The following is a 15,712-nucleotide window of genomic DNA, read 5'->3' on the forward strand; positions in this document are numbered from 1 at the left end:
GACAAGATGCACATCTGGAAATATTGCATCACCGCAAAGGCCCCGGATTGGAGCGAGAGTAGCATTACATTCTCCCAGTCGGTTTTACGAAAACAGTCTTTCGAGCGACATGACAAACACAACGCTCGAAGATTTGGACAGAAACGTAAGTTATAGAGGGATGGCAGATTGATAAAACATCAAATTGCACTCTTGATTGTATGCATATAATTTAAAAGTTCCGGGTACAATGTGGAAATCCCGATGAAGCGGAAATCCTGAGCTAAAGTTGTGTTTACGGCGAAGGAGTGGCTCATTCTGTCTCCAGAAGTAAGTCGATGTTTATGTTATGTTGAACTTGAGTACTAGATCGATTTTTCAAAGTTTTGCGATTCTCAATTATAATTACGCAAATAACTGAATTTCAAAACATGTTTGCAATGGATGGGATGGGATGGCAGCAGCAACACCTTGAGTGGTCACATCTGTTGTGACACCCTTGCTTATAAAACATTTTTTGAGGACAAATGGAAACATGGTAGCGTTATGTTATGATATCTCTGTTTTTATTTTTGTATTCCATTTGTCATGAGTTGTATCAGACGACATCATGCGTTATTCTCTGCTTGGTGCTTATGTAGTCTGCGTTGGCATGGATACTTGCACGAAGAGAGAAAAAAAAGCCTCATCTGACTTTTAAAGTCATTGAGTTATTGCTATACAGTAGCTTTCATTATGTAACCTGTGCTCGGGGATTTTGTGCAGCTCACACAGTCAGTCAGTATACCTCGTGTACACACACACACACTACCGTAGAGTGCAGTAAACCAATATCTGTTTATACTGTACCAAACTGTACCAAACCATGCAGCGTTTGGCTTTACGATTCACATCACAGACAGCTTTATGACTTTTTATGGAGTCACTCGTCACTGTAGCCAAGGAATGTAGACTTTCCCACAGCTCTGAAATGTCATCTGAGGCATAGTGGACATTGACTCATTGACACGCAGACATTCGTAGTACAAACAAACGGCCCACTATTCCCAATATAGTGCACAAACTTATTTTTTTTCTATATTTATTTTTTGTAACATTTTTTAAAAATTTGACCCCTTTTTCTCCCGATTTCATTATATCCAATTGGTAGTTACAGTCTTGTCTCATAGCTGCAACTCCCATACAGACTTGGGAAAGGTGAAGGCAGAGAGTTGTGCGTCCTCTGAAACACAACCCGGCCAAGCCACGCTGCTTCTTGACAAGCCGCACTGCTTCTTGACTGGCGACTGTGTCAGCGTGCACTACGCCCACAGGAGTCGCTAGTGCGCGATGGGACAAGGACATCCCTGCCGGCCAAACCCTCCCAGACGACGCTGGGCGCCGCCCCATGGGTCTCCTGGTCTCGGCCGACTGCGACACAGCCTGGACTCGAACCCAGAATCTCTAGTGGCACAGCTAGCACTGCCTTAGACCACTGTGCCACTCGGGAGGCCCATACTACACTACCAGGCCCATAGTACACTACCTTCCACCAGGCCCATAGTACACTACCTTTCACCAGGCCCATAGTACACTATCTTTCACCAGGCCCATAGTACACTACCTTTCACCAGGCCCATAGGGCACTACCTTTCACCAGGCCCATAGTACACTACCTTTCACCAGGCCCATAGTACACTACCTTTCACCAGGCCCATAGTACACTACCTTCCACCAGGCCCATAGTACACTACCTTTAACCAGGCCCATAGTACACTACCTTTCACCAGGCCCATAGTACATTACCTTTCACCAGGCCCATAGTACACTACCTTTAACCAGGCCCATAGTACACTACCTTTCACCAGGCCCATAGTACACTACCTTTCACCAGGCCCATAGGGCACTATCTTTCACCAGGCCCATAGGGCACTACCTTTCACCAGGCCCATAGTACACTACCTTTCACCAGGCCCATAGTACACTACCTTTCACCAGGCCCATAGTACACTACCTTCCACCAGGCCCATAGTACACTACCTTTAACCAGGCCCATAGTACACTACCTTTCACCAGGCCCATAGTACATTACCTTTCACCAGGCCCATAGTACACTACCTTTAACCAGGCCCATAGTACACTACCTTTCACCAGGCCCATAGTACACTATCTTTCACCAGGCCCATAGTACACTACCTTTCACCAGGCCCATAGTACACTACCTTTCACCAGGCCCATAGTACATTACCTTTCACCAGGCCCATAGTACACTACCTTTAACCAGGCCCATAGTACACTACCTTTCACCAGGCCCATAGTACACTACCTTTCACCAGGCCCATAGGGCACTATCTTTCACCAGGCCCATAGGGCACTACCTTTCACCAGGCCCATAGTACACTACCTTTCACCAGGCCCATAGTACACTACCTTTCACCAGGCCCATAGTACACTACCTTCCACCAGGCCCATAGTACACTACCTTTAACCAGGCCCATAGTACACTACCTTTCACCAGGCCCATAGTACATTACCTTTCACCAGGCCCATAGTACACTACCTTTAACCAGGCCCATAGTACACTACCTTTCACCAGGCCCATAGTACACTATCTTTCACCAGGCCCATAGTACACTACCTTTCACCAGGCCCATAGGGCACTACCTTTCACCAGGCCCATAGTACACTACCTTTCACCAGGCCCATAGTACACTACCTTTCACCAGGCCCATAGTACACTACCTTTCATCAGGCCCATAGTACATTACCTTTCACCAGGCCCATAGTACACTACCTTTCACCAGGCCCATAGTACACTACCTTTCACCAGGCCCATAGTACACTACCTTTAACCAGGCCCATAGTACACTACCTTTCACCAGGCCCATAGGGCACTACCTTTCACCAGGCCCATAGTACACTACCTTTCACCAGGCCCATAGTGCACTACCTTACACCAGGCCCATAGTACACTACCTTTCACCAGGCCCATAGTACACTACCTTTCACCAGGCCCATAGTACACTACCTTTAACCAGGCCCATAGTACACTACCTTTCACCAGGCCCATAGTACACTACCTTTCACCAGGCCCATAGTACACTACCTTCCACCAGGCCCATAGTACACTACCTTACACCAGGCCCATAGTACACTACCTTTCACCAGGCCCATAGTACACTACCTTTCACCAGGCCCATAGTACACTACCTTTAACCAGGCCCATAGTACACTACCTTTCACCAGGCCCATAGTACACTACCTTTCACCAGGCCCATAGTGCACTACCTTTCACCAGGCCCATAGTACACTACCTTCCACCAGGCCCATAGTACACTACCTTTCACCAGGCCCATAGTACACTACCTTTCACCAGGCCCATAGGGCACTACCTTTCACCAGGCCCATAGTACACTACCTTTCACCAGGCCCATAGTACACTACCTTTAACCAGGCCCATAGTACACTACCTTTAACCAGGCCCATAGTACACTACCTTTAACCAGGCCCATAGTACACTACCTTTCACCAGGCCCATAGTACACTACCTTTCACCAGGCCCATAGTACACTACCTTTCACCAGGCCCATAGTACACTACCTTTAACCAGGCCCATAGTACACTACCTTTAACCAGGCCCATAGTACACTACCTTTAACCAGGCCCATAGTACACTACCTTTAACCAGGCCCATAGTACACTACCTTTCACCAGGCCCATAGTACACTACCTTTCACCAGGCCCATAGTGCACTACCTTACACCAGGCCCATAGTACACTACCTTTCACCAGGCCCATAGTACACTACCTTTCACCAGGCCCATAGGGCACTACCTTTCACCAGGCCCATAGTACACTACCTTTCACCAGGCCCATAGTGCACTACCTTTCACCAGGCCCATAGTACACTACCTTTCACCAGGCCCATAGTACACTACCTTTCACCAGGCCCATAGTACACTACCTTTCACCAGGCCCATAGTACACTACCTTCCACCAGGCCCATAGTACACTACCTTTCACCAGGCCCATAGTACACTACCTTTAACCAGGCCCATAGTACACTACCTTTCACCAGGCCCATAGGGCACTACCTTTCACCAGGCCCATAGTACACTACCTTTCACCAGGCCCATAGTACACTACCTTTAACCAGGCCCATAGTACACTACCTTTAACCAGGCTCATAGTACACTACCTTTAACTAGGCCCATAGTACACTACCTTTAACCAGGCCCATAGTACACTACCTTTAACCAGGCCCATAGTACACTACCTTTCACCAGGCCCATAGTGCACTACCTTACACCAGGCCCATAGTACACTACCTTTCACCAGGCCCATAGTACACTACCTTTCACCAGGCCCATAGGGCACTACCTTTCACCAGGCCCATAGTACACTACCTTTCACCAGGCCCATAGTGCACTACCTTTCACCAGGCCCATAGGGCACTACCTTTCACCAGGCCCATAGGGCTCTACCTTTGATCATAGCACTATGTAGTCGAAGTACTATAGTTCAACCTATGGGCCTTTGGCCAAAAGTAGTGCACTATGTAGTCGAAGTACTATAGTTCAACCTATGGGCCTTTGGCCAAAAGTAGTGCACTATGTAGTCGAAGTACTATAGTTCAACCTATGGGCCTTTGGCCAAAAGTAGTGCACTATGTAGTCGAAGTACTATAGTTCAACCTATGGGCCTTTGGCCAAAAGTAGTGCACTATGTAGTCGAAGTACTATAGTTCAACCTATGGGCCTTTGGCCAAAAGTAGTGCACTATGTAGTCGAAGTACTATAGTTCAACCTATGGGCCTTTGGCCAAAAGTAGTGCACTATGTAGGGAATAGGGTTCCATTTGGGACGGAGGCCCATACTGCTCGTTCTCCTGGTTACTGTAGTTATGGTGTTTCATGGAATCGGACTAGCAAAGGTGCATCATTATCTGTCAATACACATGCCCGTACAGTAAACTCACTCACTCACTCCAATCATTCAAACCTGGAATCCTAAACAAACTTTGTTGAACTGTGGTCTTAGTATTAACATTCCACAGTGGTAAACTGGAAAACATTGACCAGGCCTTGTGTTCTCTCTTTGCCTGAGGAACCTGCTTCAGAGTGATGTGTTCCCTAGAGGCTGTCCCTGGTCTGTTACAGTACTGAACCTGCTTCAGAGTGATGTGTTCCCTGGTCTGTTACAGTACTGAACCTGCTTCAGAGTGATGTGTTCTCAAGAGGCCGTCCCTGGTCTGTTAGAGTACTGAACCTGCTTCAGAGTGATGTGTTCCCTAGAGGCTGTCCCTGGTCTGTTACAGTACTGAACCTGCTTCAGAGTGATGTGTTCCCTAGAGGCTGTCCCTGGTCTGTTACAGTACTGATCCTGCTTCAGAGTGATGTGTTCCCTAGAGGCCGTCCCTGGTCTGTTACAGTACTGAACCTGCTTCAGAGTGATGTGTTCCCTAGAGGCCGTCCCTGGTCTGTTACAGTACTGAACCTGCTTCAGAGTGATGTGTTCCCTAGAGGCCGTCCCTGGTCTGTTACAGTACTGAACCTGCTTCAGAGTTATGTGTTCCCTAGAGGCCGTCCCTGGTCTGTTACAGTATTGAACCTGCTTCAGAGTGATGTGTTTCCTAGAGGCTGTCCCTGGTCTGTTACAGTACTGAACCTGCTTCAGAGTTATGTGTTCCCTAGAGGCTGTCCCTGGTCTGTTACAGTACTGAACCTGCTTCAGGGTGATGTGTTCCCTAGAGGCCGTCCCTGGTCTGTTACAGTACTGAACCTGCTTCAGAGTGATGTGTTCTCAAGAGGCCGTCCCTGGTCTGTTAGAGTACTGAACCTGCTTCAGACTGATGTATTCCCTGGTCTGTTACAGTACTGAACCTGCTTCAGAGTGATGTGTTCCCTAGAGGCTGTCCCTGGTCTGTTACAGTACTGAACCTGCTTCAGAGTGATGTGTTCCCTAGAGGCTGTCCCTGGTCTGTTAGAGTACTGAACCTGCTTCAGAGTGATGTGTTCCCTGGTCTGTTACAGTACTGAACCTGCTTCAGAGTGATGTGTTCCCTAGAGGATGTCCCTGGTCTGTTACAGTACTGAACCTGCTTCAGGGTGATGTATTCCCTAGAGGCTGTCCCTGGTCCGTTACAGTACTGAACCTGCTTCAGAGTGATGTATTCCCTAGAGGCTGTCCCTGGTCTGTTACAGTACTGAACCTGCTTCAGGGTGATGTATTCCCTAGAGGATGTCCCTGGTCTGTTACAGTACTGAACCTGCTTCAGAGTGATGTATTCCCTAGAGGCTGTCCCTGGTCTGTTACAGTACTGAACCTGCTTCAGGGTGATGTATTCCCTAGAGGCTGTCCCTGGTCTGTTACAGTACTGAACCTGCTTCAGAGTGATGTGTTCCCTAGAGGCCGTCCCTGGTCTGTTACAGTACTGAACCTGCTTCAGAGTGATGTGTTCCCTGGTCTGTTACAGTACTGAACCTGGTTTGGAGTTGAGTCTTCCCTGGTCTGTTACAGTGCTCCCATTCCTCAGATCAGGAGGTAAGCAGCCAAACTGGTCTGAGCATTGTGGATGGATAGCTGGAGGGTAACTACATGTTTCAGAGATCTACTGTAAATGGCAAGATGTTTGTCTCCAGAGCTATAACACAGAGTTTTAAAATGTCTTCATGTAATCTCTGGCTATGAGAGCGAGCCTCTCGTCCTGCAATAGGCAGGTCTGCAGAGAAGAGAGGAAGCTTCCTTCACTTCCTGTGTAACCAACCCACGTGACCAACTCAGCTCAAGCACATGGAGGCGAGGGTGTTTGTGGGCGATATTCGTATTCACTTCAGCTTCCTGATAGTCTGAACAAGGAGGTAGTAACATTAATACTCACAAGGCATACTTGTACACTGAGCATACAAAACATTAAGAACGTGACAGATTGACCAAGTGAATCCAAGCTATGATCCCTTATTGATGTCACTAGTTAAATCCACTTCAATCAGTGTAGATGAAGAGGAGGAGACAGGTTAAACAAGGATTTTTAAGCCTTGAGACAGTTGAGACATGGACTGTGTACCATTCAGAGGGTGAATGGCCAAGGCAGAAGATGTGTCTTTGAACAGGGTATGCTAGTAGGTGCCAGGTGATACCAGTTTGTGTCAAGAACTGCAACGCTGCTGGGGTTTTCACACTCAACAGTTTCCTGTGTGTATCAAGAATGGTCCACCACCCAAAGGACATCCAGCCATCTTGACACAACTGTGGGGAGCATTAGAGTCAATATGGTCCAGCATCTCTGTGGAACGCTTTCTACACCTTGTAGAGTCCAGGCCCCAACACATTGAGGGGAAAAGTATGCAAGGTGTTCTTAATGTTTGGTAGAGTCAGTATTAGTAAGGTGTTCTTAATGTTTGGTATATTTAGTATTTGTAAGGTCTTCTTAATGTTTGGTATAGTCAGTATTAGCAAGGTGTTCTTAATGTTTGGTATAGTCAGCATTAGCAAGGTGTTCTTAATGTTTGGTATAGTCAGCATTAGCAAGGTGTTCTTAATGTTTGGTATAGTCAGCATTAGCAAGGTGTTCTTAATGTTTGGTATAGTCAGCATTAGCAAGGTGTTCTTAATGTTTGGTAGAGTCAGTATTAGTAAGGTCTTCTTAATGTTTGGTAGAGTCAGTATTAGTAAGGTGTTCTTAATGTTTGGTAGAGTCAGTATTAGTAAGGTGTTCTTAATGTTTGGTAGAGTCAGTATTAGTAAGGTCTTCTTAATGTTTGGTATAGTCATTGCAGCATACTTGTATAGTACAGACTTTTGTGCATTGTTGGATGGAGAAGTAGATGAAGAAAGTACAGTATCTGGAGATGAAGAAAGTACAGTATCTGGAGATGAAAAGAGTACAGTATCTGGAGATGAATAGAGTACAGTATCTGGAGATGAATAGAGTACAGTATCTGGAGATGAAGAGAGTACAGTATCTGGAGACGAAGAGAGTACAGTATCTGGAGTTGAAGAGAGTACAGTATCTGGAGATGAATAGAGTACAGTATCTGGAGATGAAGAGAGTACAGTATCTGGAGATGAAGAGAGTACAGTATCTGGAGATGAATAGAGTACAGTATCTGGAGATGAAGAGAGTACAGTATCTGGAGATGAAGAGAGTACAGTATCTGGAGACGAAGAGAGTACAGTATCTGGAGATGAAGAGAGTACAGTATCTGGAGATGAATAGAGTACAGTATCTGGAGATGAAGAGAGTACAGTATCTGGAGATGAAGAGAGTACAGTATCTGGAGATGAAGAGAGTACAGTATCTGGAGATGAAGAGAGTACAGTATCTGGAGATGAAGAGAGTACAGTATCTGGAGATGAAGAGAGTACAGTATCTGGAGATGAAGAGAGTACAGTATCTGGAGATGAAGAGAGTACAGTATCTGGAGATGAATAGAGTACAGTATCTGGAGATGAAGAGAGTACAGTATCTGGAGATGAAGAGAGTACAGTATCTGGAGATGAAGAGAGTACAGTATCTGGAGATGAAGAGAGTACAGTATCTGGAGATGAAGAGAGTACAGTATCTGGAGTTGAAGAGAGTACAGTATCTGGAGATGAAGAGAGTACAGTATCTGGAGATGAAGAGAGTACAGTATCTGGAGTTGAAGAGAGTACAGTATCTGGAGATGAATATAGTACAGTATCTGGAGACGAATAGAGTACAGTATCTGGAGACGAATAGAGTACAGTATCTGGAGATGAAGAGAGTACAGTATCTGGAGACGAAGAGAGTACAGTATCTGGAGATGAAGAGAGTACAGTATCTGGAGATGAAGAGAGTACAGTATCTGGAGATGAAGAGAGTACAGTATCTGGAGTTGAAGAGAGTACAGTATCTGGAGATGAAGAGAGTACAGTATCTGGAGATGAAGAGAGTACAGTATCTGGAGATGAAGAGAGTACAGTATCTGGAGATGAATAGAGTACAGTATCTGGAGATGAAGAGAGTACAGTATCTGGAGATGAAGAGAGTACAGTATCTGGAGATGAAGAGAGTACAGTATCTGGAGACGAAGAGAGTACAGTATCTGGAGTTGAAGAGAGTACAGTATCTGGAGATGAATAGAGTACAGTATCTGGAGATGAAGAGAGTACAGTATCTGGAGATGAATAGAGTACAGTATCTGGAGATGAATAGAGTACAGTATCTGGAGATGAAGAGAGTACAGTATCTGGAGATGAATAGAGTACAGTATCTGGAGATGAATAGAGTACAGTATCTGGAGATGAAGAGAGTACAGTATCTGGAGATGAAGAGAGTACAGTATCTGGAGATGAAGAGAGTACAGTATCTGGAGATGAAGAGAGTACAGTATCTGGAGATGATGAAGAGAGTACAGTATCTGGAGATGATGAAGAGAGTACAGTATCTGGAGATGATGAAGAGAGTACAGTATCTGGAGATGATGAAGAGAGTACAGTATCTGGAGATGATGAAGAGAGTACAGTATCTGGAGATGAAGAGAGTACAGTATCTGAAGATGAAGAGAGTACAGTATCTGGAGTTGAAGAGAGTACAGTATCTGGAGTTGAAGAGAGTACAGTATCTGGAGATGAATAGAGTACAGTATCTGAAGATGAAGAGAGTACAGTATCTGGAGATGAAGAGAGTACAGTATCTGGAGATGAATAGAGTACAGAATCTGTGTGTCTAGGAGTTGTTTGGACTGTGACTGTATCTGCAAACTGTATCAAATTGGCATATGAGTCAAAGCATTAGCCTACACAATGCAAAAGGGGGGGGGGTCGCGTGTGTGTGTGACAGAGCGAGCGTGAGCGTTGGGGAAGGCTGCTGACTGAGTTGAAAGAGAGGAAGTATGACTGAAAGCTGAACACAGGAAGTGGCTCTGACTCTGAGTAAAGCTATTTTAGCAGGAGAGGAGAGCTCTCTCTCTCTCTCGACAGCAGCTCTCTGAGGAGAGGAGGGTCTTCAATCTGCATCAGAAGACAGACTTCAGTGAGAGAGAGGTGCGAAGAAGAAGAAGCCCTGTGATGCTCACATGACACTGTGACTGAGACCCCTAGATGAGAGGTGAGGTTTTGACTTTCACAGGAGAGGACAAACTGAAGAGGGAGGAGAGAGAGAGAGATAGAAACTGCTGCTCAGCTCAGACTGGGACTGTGAGAGAGAGAGAGAGAGAAACTGCTGTTCAGCTCAGACTGTGGGACTGTGAGAGAGAGAGAGAGAGAGAGAGAGAGAGAGAGAAACTGCTGTTCAGCTCAGACTGTGGGACTGAGAGAAAGAGCCTAGATGAGAGGTTTTATAGCTTTCACACCACTGTCTCTCTCTCTCTCTCTCTGTCTCTCTATCTCTCTCTGTCTCCCTCTCTCTCTCTCTCTCTCTCTGTCAGTTCATGACACAGCAAGTTGAGGAAGTGAAATACAGTAACATGGGGTTGGACTAAATGTGGAACTGTGACTTCTCTAATGTGTAAAGAGTGCTAGGAAGGGAACCAAATTAAGGAAGCTACCACCTATCGCTGTAACTCTGTGTACCGTTTCTTTGCCTGTTTTCTGGAAGAATGATTTCGAGAGCTACCTAAGAGAGTGAATTTGCAGTCACCTTTTTGGGCACAACTTCTGTGAGTAGATGTAATAATTGTTTAATATATTGTGGTAATCCATTTGATACATTCATACAATATATGATATGTTTCCATAGTCCTAGCTCAGCTCCTGTTCTTTCTCTTCTGACAGTTGAGATTTCTCCTCAGATTTCTCCTCAGATTTCTCCTCAGATTTCTCCTCAGTGTCGGTGTTCTGTTTGACAGCTGTTTAATGGAGGAAAAGGGAACCATTGTAGTGTGAATTTAACTTGCGACTTTGTTTCCTATCTTCCCGGGGAACATTAGTGGCTGCACTTTGCCAGAAATGCTGTTGATGTTGGCAGAACTGTCTTTAAAGGGATAGTTTGGGGTTTTGGCAACGAGGTCCTTTATCTCCTTCCCCAGAGTCAGTTAATGTCTGTAGTTCTGTCCTTGAGCTGTTCTTGTCTAATGAGGTTCTGTATTATGTTTCGTGCTCTGTGTGGATCCCAGGAAGAGTAGCTGCAACAGCTAACTGGGATCCTAATAAAATACCAAGATGAACTTGTGGAGACCATTTTTATGTCTCTGCGTTCACTTGGAAGGAAGCTGCTGACTTGCAATTGCTTGTGATTGTATTAGGATCCCCGTTAGCCGATGCCGATGTTGACAGCTAGTCTTCCTGGGGTCGGACACATAACGACAGAGACATTACAGACAAAACATACTTTACAATTTAAAACATCAACATACTTTTCTATATGGAAAAATTCACTACGACTAAAGACAAATGCACACACACATTTAAAACAACAACAACAATACAACTAAAGAATAAGTGTGTACGTGTGCGTGCGTGCGCGTGCGTGCGGATCAATCAGTTACACTTACACGTCAGTACATACACACACACACACACACACACACATGTCACACATTCGTCAGCCCTGGCGCCGGGATGATGAATGAAGTGCACCTTGATTGCCTTCCATTTTGAACCATTTCATGTGTCTGAAGGGAGAACACCGTCTAACCGGCAGGCCCAGAGAGCAAATCAAGTGAACCTATAGGCCTACCGCTGGCCAATCAGGTAGCTCAGACTACCGTGTCTGTCCAGTTTCCTCGAGCCATAGACTGGAAAAAAAGAGACTGTCGAACGCACAGAAAAGTTGATAATGTGAGATTTCAAAACTTTTAAAAACCAACACTAGAGAGAGACTCAACGAATACAGCAAAGAGATGCAGTTTTTATGAATAAATGAATGTTGAAGTTGTTATTCAGCACCGTCAACACTTTGTTCAACACTTTCATAAGCCATAAAATACGTCTTCTCCCTACTTCCACTCACCCTACAACCAGCACTGCAGCTGCAATGAATGAACATAGCAAAGTGTGTCCATGAAGCTTGTTATTATTAGTGGCTTGTCTATCTTTTCATATCGAGGGATATTTTACCTTCTATGGTCGTTGGGGTAACAACAGGAACTGGTGCAGGAGGCAGAAAGAATGGGGTAACAACAGGAACTGGTGCAGGAGGCAGAAAGAATGGGGTAACAACAGGAACTGGTGCAGGAGGCAGAAAGAATGGGGTAACCACGGGAACTGGTGCAGGAGGCAGAAAGAATGGGGTAACAACAGGAACTGGTGCAGGAGGCAGAAAGAATGGGGTAACAACAGGAACTGGTGCAGGAGGCAGAAAGAATGGGGTAACAACAGGAACTGGTGCAGGACGCAGAAAGAATGGGGTAACAACAGGAACTGGTGCAGGAGGCAGAAAGAATGGGGTAACAACAGGAACTGGTGCAGGAGGCAGAAAGAATGAGACTCAGAGCTGCAATACGTCACTTTTTAGGTGACCCGACCAAATTCACATAGAAACGTGTTTATATAGATCTGTCAGTCTCATTGAAAGCAAGTCTAAGAAGCAGTAGATCTGTTCTATGTGCTCTATTTCTTCCCGTTCTTGAGTTTCGTTTTTTTTGCGTCTTCTACTTGTGGTTTTGTCCACCAGTTTCAAACAGCTGAAAATACAATATTTTTGTTTATGGAAAATCTATTTCACAGCGGTTTAGACGACACAATGATTCTCTACACTAGACTTGCTTGTTTTGTCACAAACTGAAAGAACTATTATAATTTTAACAACCAGGAAATGGTGGAGTGATTTCTGCATAGTGCATCTTTTTTAAAGTTTCGTCATCAGCAGGAAGACTGCCTTTTCTCAGAGGAGAGAGGGGTGAGTCAGGTGAGAGGCAGGTGACTGCAGCTCCCTCAGACTGACCATCAGATGCAGGCCATCAGTCCAGTACAACAAAGAGGAAGTAGATGATTACGATCACTCAGCTGTGCCTCACAAGTAATACAACCAATCATCTATTACCAGTGTGGTCATATACAGTACCTCAAATGTTGAAATAGAGTTTCTAAATGGAAGAACAACATTGGTAGGGCAAATCAAGCATAGCCAATATGCAGTGATAATGTATTGGGCCTGTAGCCTACTGAACAAACCTCATTGTTACAGAACTGTGTTGAACTGCTTCATGTTGCATAGACTTATGTTTTTGAAGTTATGTTTAAAAAAAAAATCAGAGCGGTAGATCTCTGCTGAGCGGTAGATCTCTGCTGAGCGGTAGATGATCTCTGAGCGGTAGATCTCTGCTGAGCGGTAGATCTCTGAGCGGTAGATGATCTCTGAGCGGTAGATCTCTGAGCGGTGGTAGATCTCTGAATGGTAGATCTCTGAGCGGTAGATCTCTGAATGGTAGATCTCTGCTGAACGGTAGATCTCTGAGCGGTAGATGATCTCTGAGCGGTAGATGATCTCTGAGCGGTAGATGATCTCTGAGCGGTAGATGATCTCTGAGCGGTAGATGATCTCTGAGCGGTAGATGATCTCTGAGCGGTAGATGATCTCTGAGCGGTAGATGATCTCTGAGCGGTAGATGATCTCTGAGTGGTAGATCTCTGCTGAACGGTAGATTATCTCTGAATGGTAGATCTGTGAGCGGTAGATCTCTGAGCGGTAGATCTCTGAGCGGTAGATCTCTGAGCGGTAGATCTCTGAGCGGTAGATCTCTGCTGAGCGGTAGATCTCTGCTGAGCGGTAGATCTCTGCTGAGCGGTAGATCTCTGAGCGGTAGATGATCTCTGAGCGGTGGATCTCTGCTGAGCGGTAGATCTCTGAGCGGTAGATCTCTGAGCGGTAGATATCTGCTGAGCGGTAGATCTCTGAGCGGTAGATATCTGCTGAGCGGTAGATCTCTGAGCGGTAGATCTCTGAGCGGTAGATCTCTGAGCGGTAGATCTCTGCTGAGCGGTAGATCTCTGCTGAGCGGTAGATCTCTGCTGAGCGGTAGATCTCTGAGCGGTAGATCTCTGAGCGGTAGATCTCTGAGCGGTAGATCTCGGCTTTCATTTTGACTCAATGTGATCTTGACTCAGAAAAGGTTGATGACCTCTACCTTAGACTAATTACCTCAGTGTGGAAGTTGTGGGAAGTGGCCTTCCTCTTCCCTTATTCTAGGAACGTCTGGTAATGTACTAGAGGGGTTTATTTAAAGTCTCCCCTGTGTGGGTCAGCATTGCCACATAACTCTACTCTAGCGAACGTCCCATACAGGATGTTAGCTTAGATACTCAGCACGGTTTCTCTCTGCCCAGACACACACACACACACACACACACACACACACACACACACTGCTGTATTCTACAGTCCAGTTCTGTGAGAGAAGCATCCAGCCTTCTACCTAATCCCACCCACATCCCTGTTAGGTACAACAGGGCCCGTGGGGAGGGGGGATGTTTTTGGCAATGCCACCGGATGTCCTCTACTCTGCCACTATGGTCTATCTCTCCGGTATTGCTATTCCTTTAACAACTGTTGTCATAAAAGTTTTGAGAATACTTTTGCTGAATTAAAGTAGAACCATAATGGCGTGTGAACGGTGGTGTTGTTGTCTCCAGTCAGTTTATTCACCTCTATAACTGCTAGTGGTGGTGTGTGTGTTTTTACTAGGTGTCTCTGCTGCTAACCCTGATGAGGTACCTCGGCGTGGGGGGTTGTCGGGAGGATCAAAGAACAGCAGCCATTTTAACAGCGTCTAAACTGAAGCATGTGTGTTTGTATATGCGAGCCCGCATGTGTGTCCTACTTGTGCTACTTCAAAGTGTCCACAGTCCCACAGGAGGAGTCATGTGTCGCTAGCGGCAGTCCAACCCCACCCTGACCAGGCTCCAGTCCAACCCCACCCTGACCAGGCTCCAGTCCAACCCCACCCTGACCAGGCTCCAGCCCAACCCCAACCCTGACCAGGCTCCAGTCCAACCCCACACTGACCAGGCTCCAGTCCAACCCCAACCCCACACTGACCAGGCTCCAGTCCAACCCCAACCCCACACTGACCAGGCTCCAGTCCAACCCCAACCCTGACCAGGCTCCAGCCCAACCCCATCCCCAACACTGACCAGGCTCCAGTCCAACCCCAACCCCAACCCTGACCAGGCTCCAGTCCAACCCATCACTGACCAGGCTCCAGTCCAACCCCATCACTGACCAGGCTCCAGTCCAACCCCATCACTGACCAGGCTCCAGTCCAACCCATCACTGAACAGGCTCCAACCCCAACCCATCACTGACCAGGCTCCAGTCCAACCCCATCACTGACCAGGCTCCAACCCCAACCCATCACTGACCAGGCTCCAGTCCAACCCATCACTGACCAGGCTCCAGTCCAACCCCATCACTGACCAGGCTCCAGTCCAACCCCATCACTGACCAGGCTCCAGTCCAACCCATCACTGACCAGGCTCCAGTCCAACCCTGACCAGGCTCTGGCCCAACCCAAACCCTGGACGCAATGTTTACTCTCTAGACAGTATATGTCTCTCTGGGTCAACCCTTTCAGCAGGAGAAACCTTTCCTGGAATCCCCTCTGAAGATGTCTCAGCAGGAGAAACCTTAGCCTGGAATCCCCTCTGAAGATGTCTCAGCAGGAGAAACCTTAGCCTGGAATCCCCTCTGAAGATGTCTCAGCAGGAGAAACCTTAGCCTGGATTCCCCTCTGAAGATGTCTCAGCAGGAGAAACCTTAGCCTGGATTCCCCTCTGTAGATGTCTCAGCAGGAGAAAGCTTAGCCTGGAATCCCCTCTGAAGATCTCTCAGCAGGAGAAACCTTAGCCTGGAA

The 15,712-nt window shown here is 46.5% G+C and overlaps 1 protein-coding gene across 3 annotated transcripts in view; it reads left to right on the forward strand.

Moving 5' to 3' along the window:
• The first annotated feature begins 21 nt into the window (after positions 1-21).
• LOC139402717 (WAS/WASL-interacting protein family member 1-like) overlaps positions 22-15,712 on the forward strand; it is a 31,822-nt gene continuing 16,131 nt past the window's right edge. The window contains exon 1 of one of the 3 annotated variants that reach the window (XM_071146617.1): positions 22-145. The gene's annotated coding sequence lies outside the window, so the exon portion shown is untranslated. Of the gene's footprint in view, positions 310-10,176; positions 10,580-15,712 lie in introns of those variants that run through there. The other 2 variants (XM_071146615.1, XM_071146616.1) reach the window with 2 other exon arrangements.

The sequence above is a fragment of the Oncorhynchus clarkii genome, unplaced genomic scaffold (genome assembly GCF_045791955.1).
Source record: "Oncorhynchus clarkii lewisi isolate Uvic-CL-2024 unplaced genomic scaffold, UVic_Ocla_1.0 unplaced_contig_9311_pilon_pilon, whole genome shotgun sequence".
Classification (NCBI taxonomy): Eukaryota; Metazoa; Chordata; class Actinopteri; order Salmoniformes; family Salmonidae; genus Oncorhynchus; species Oncorhynchus clarkii.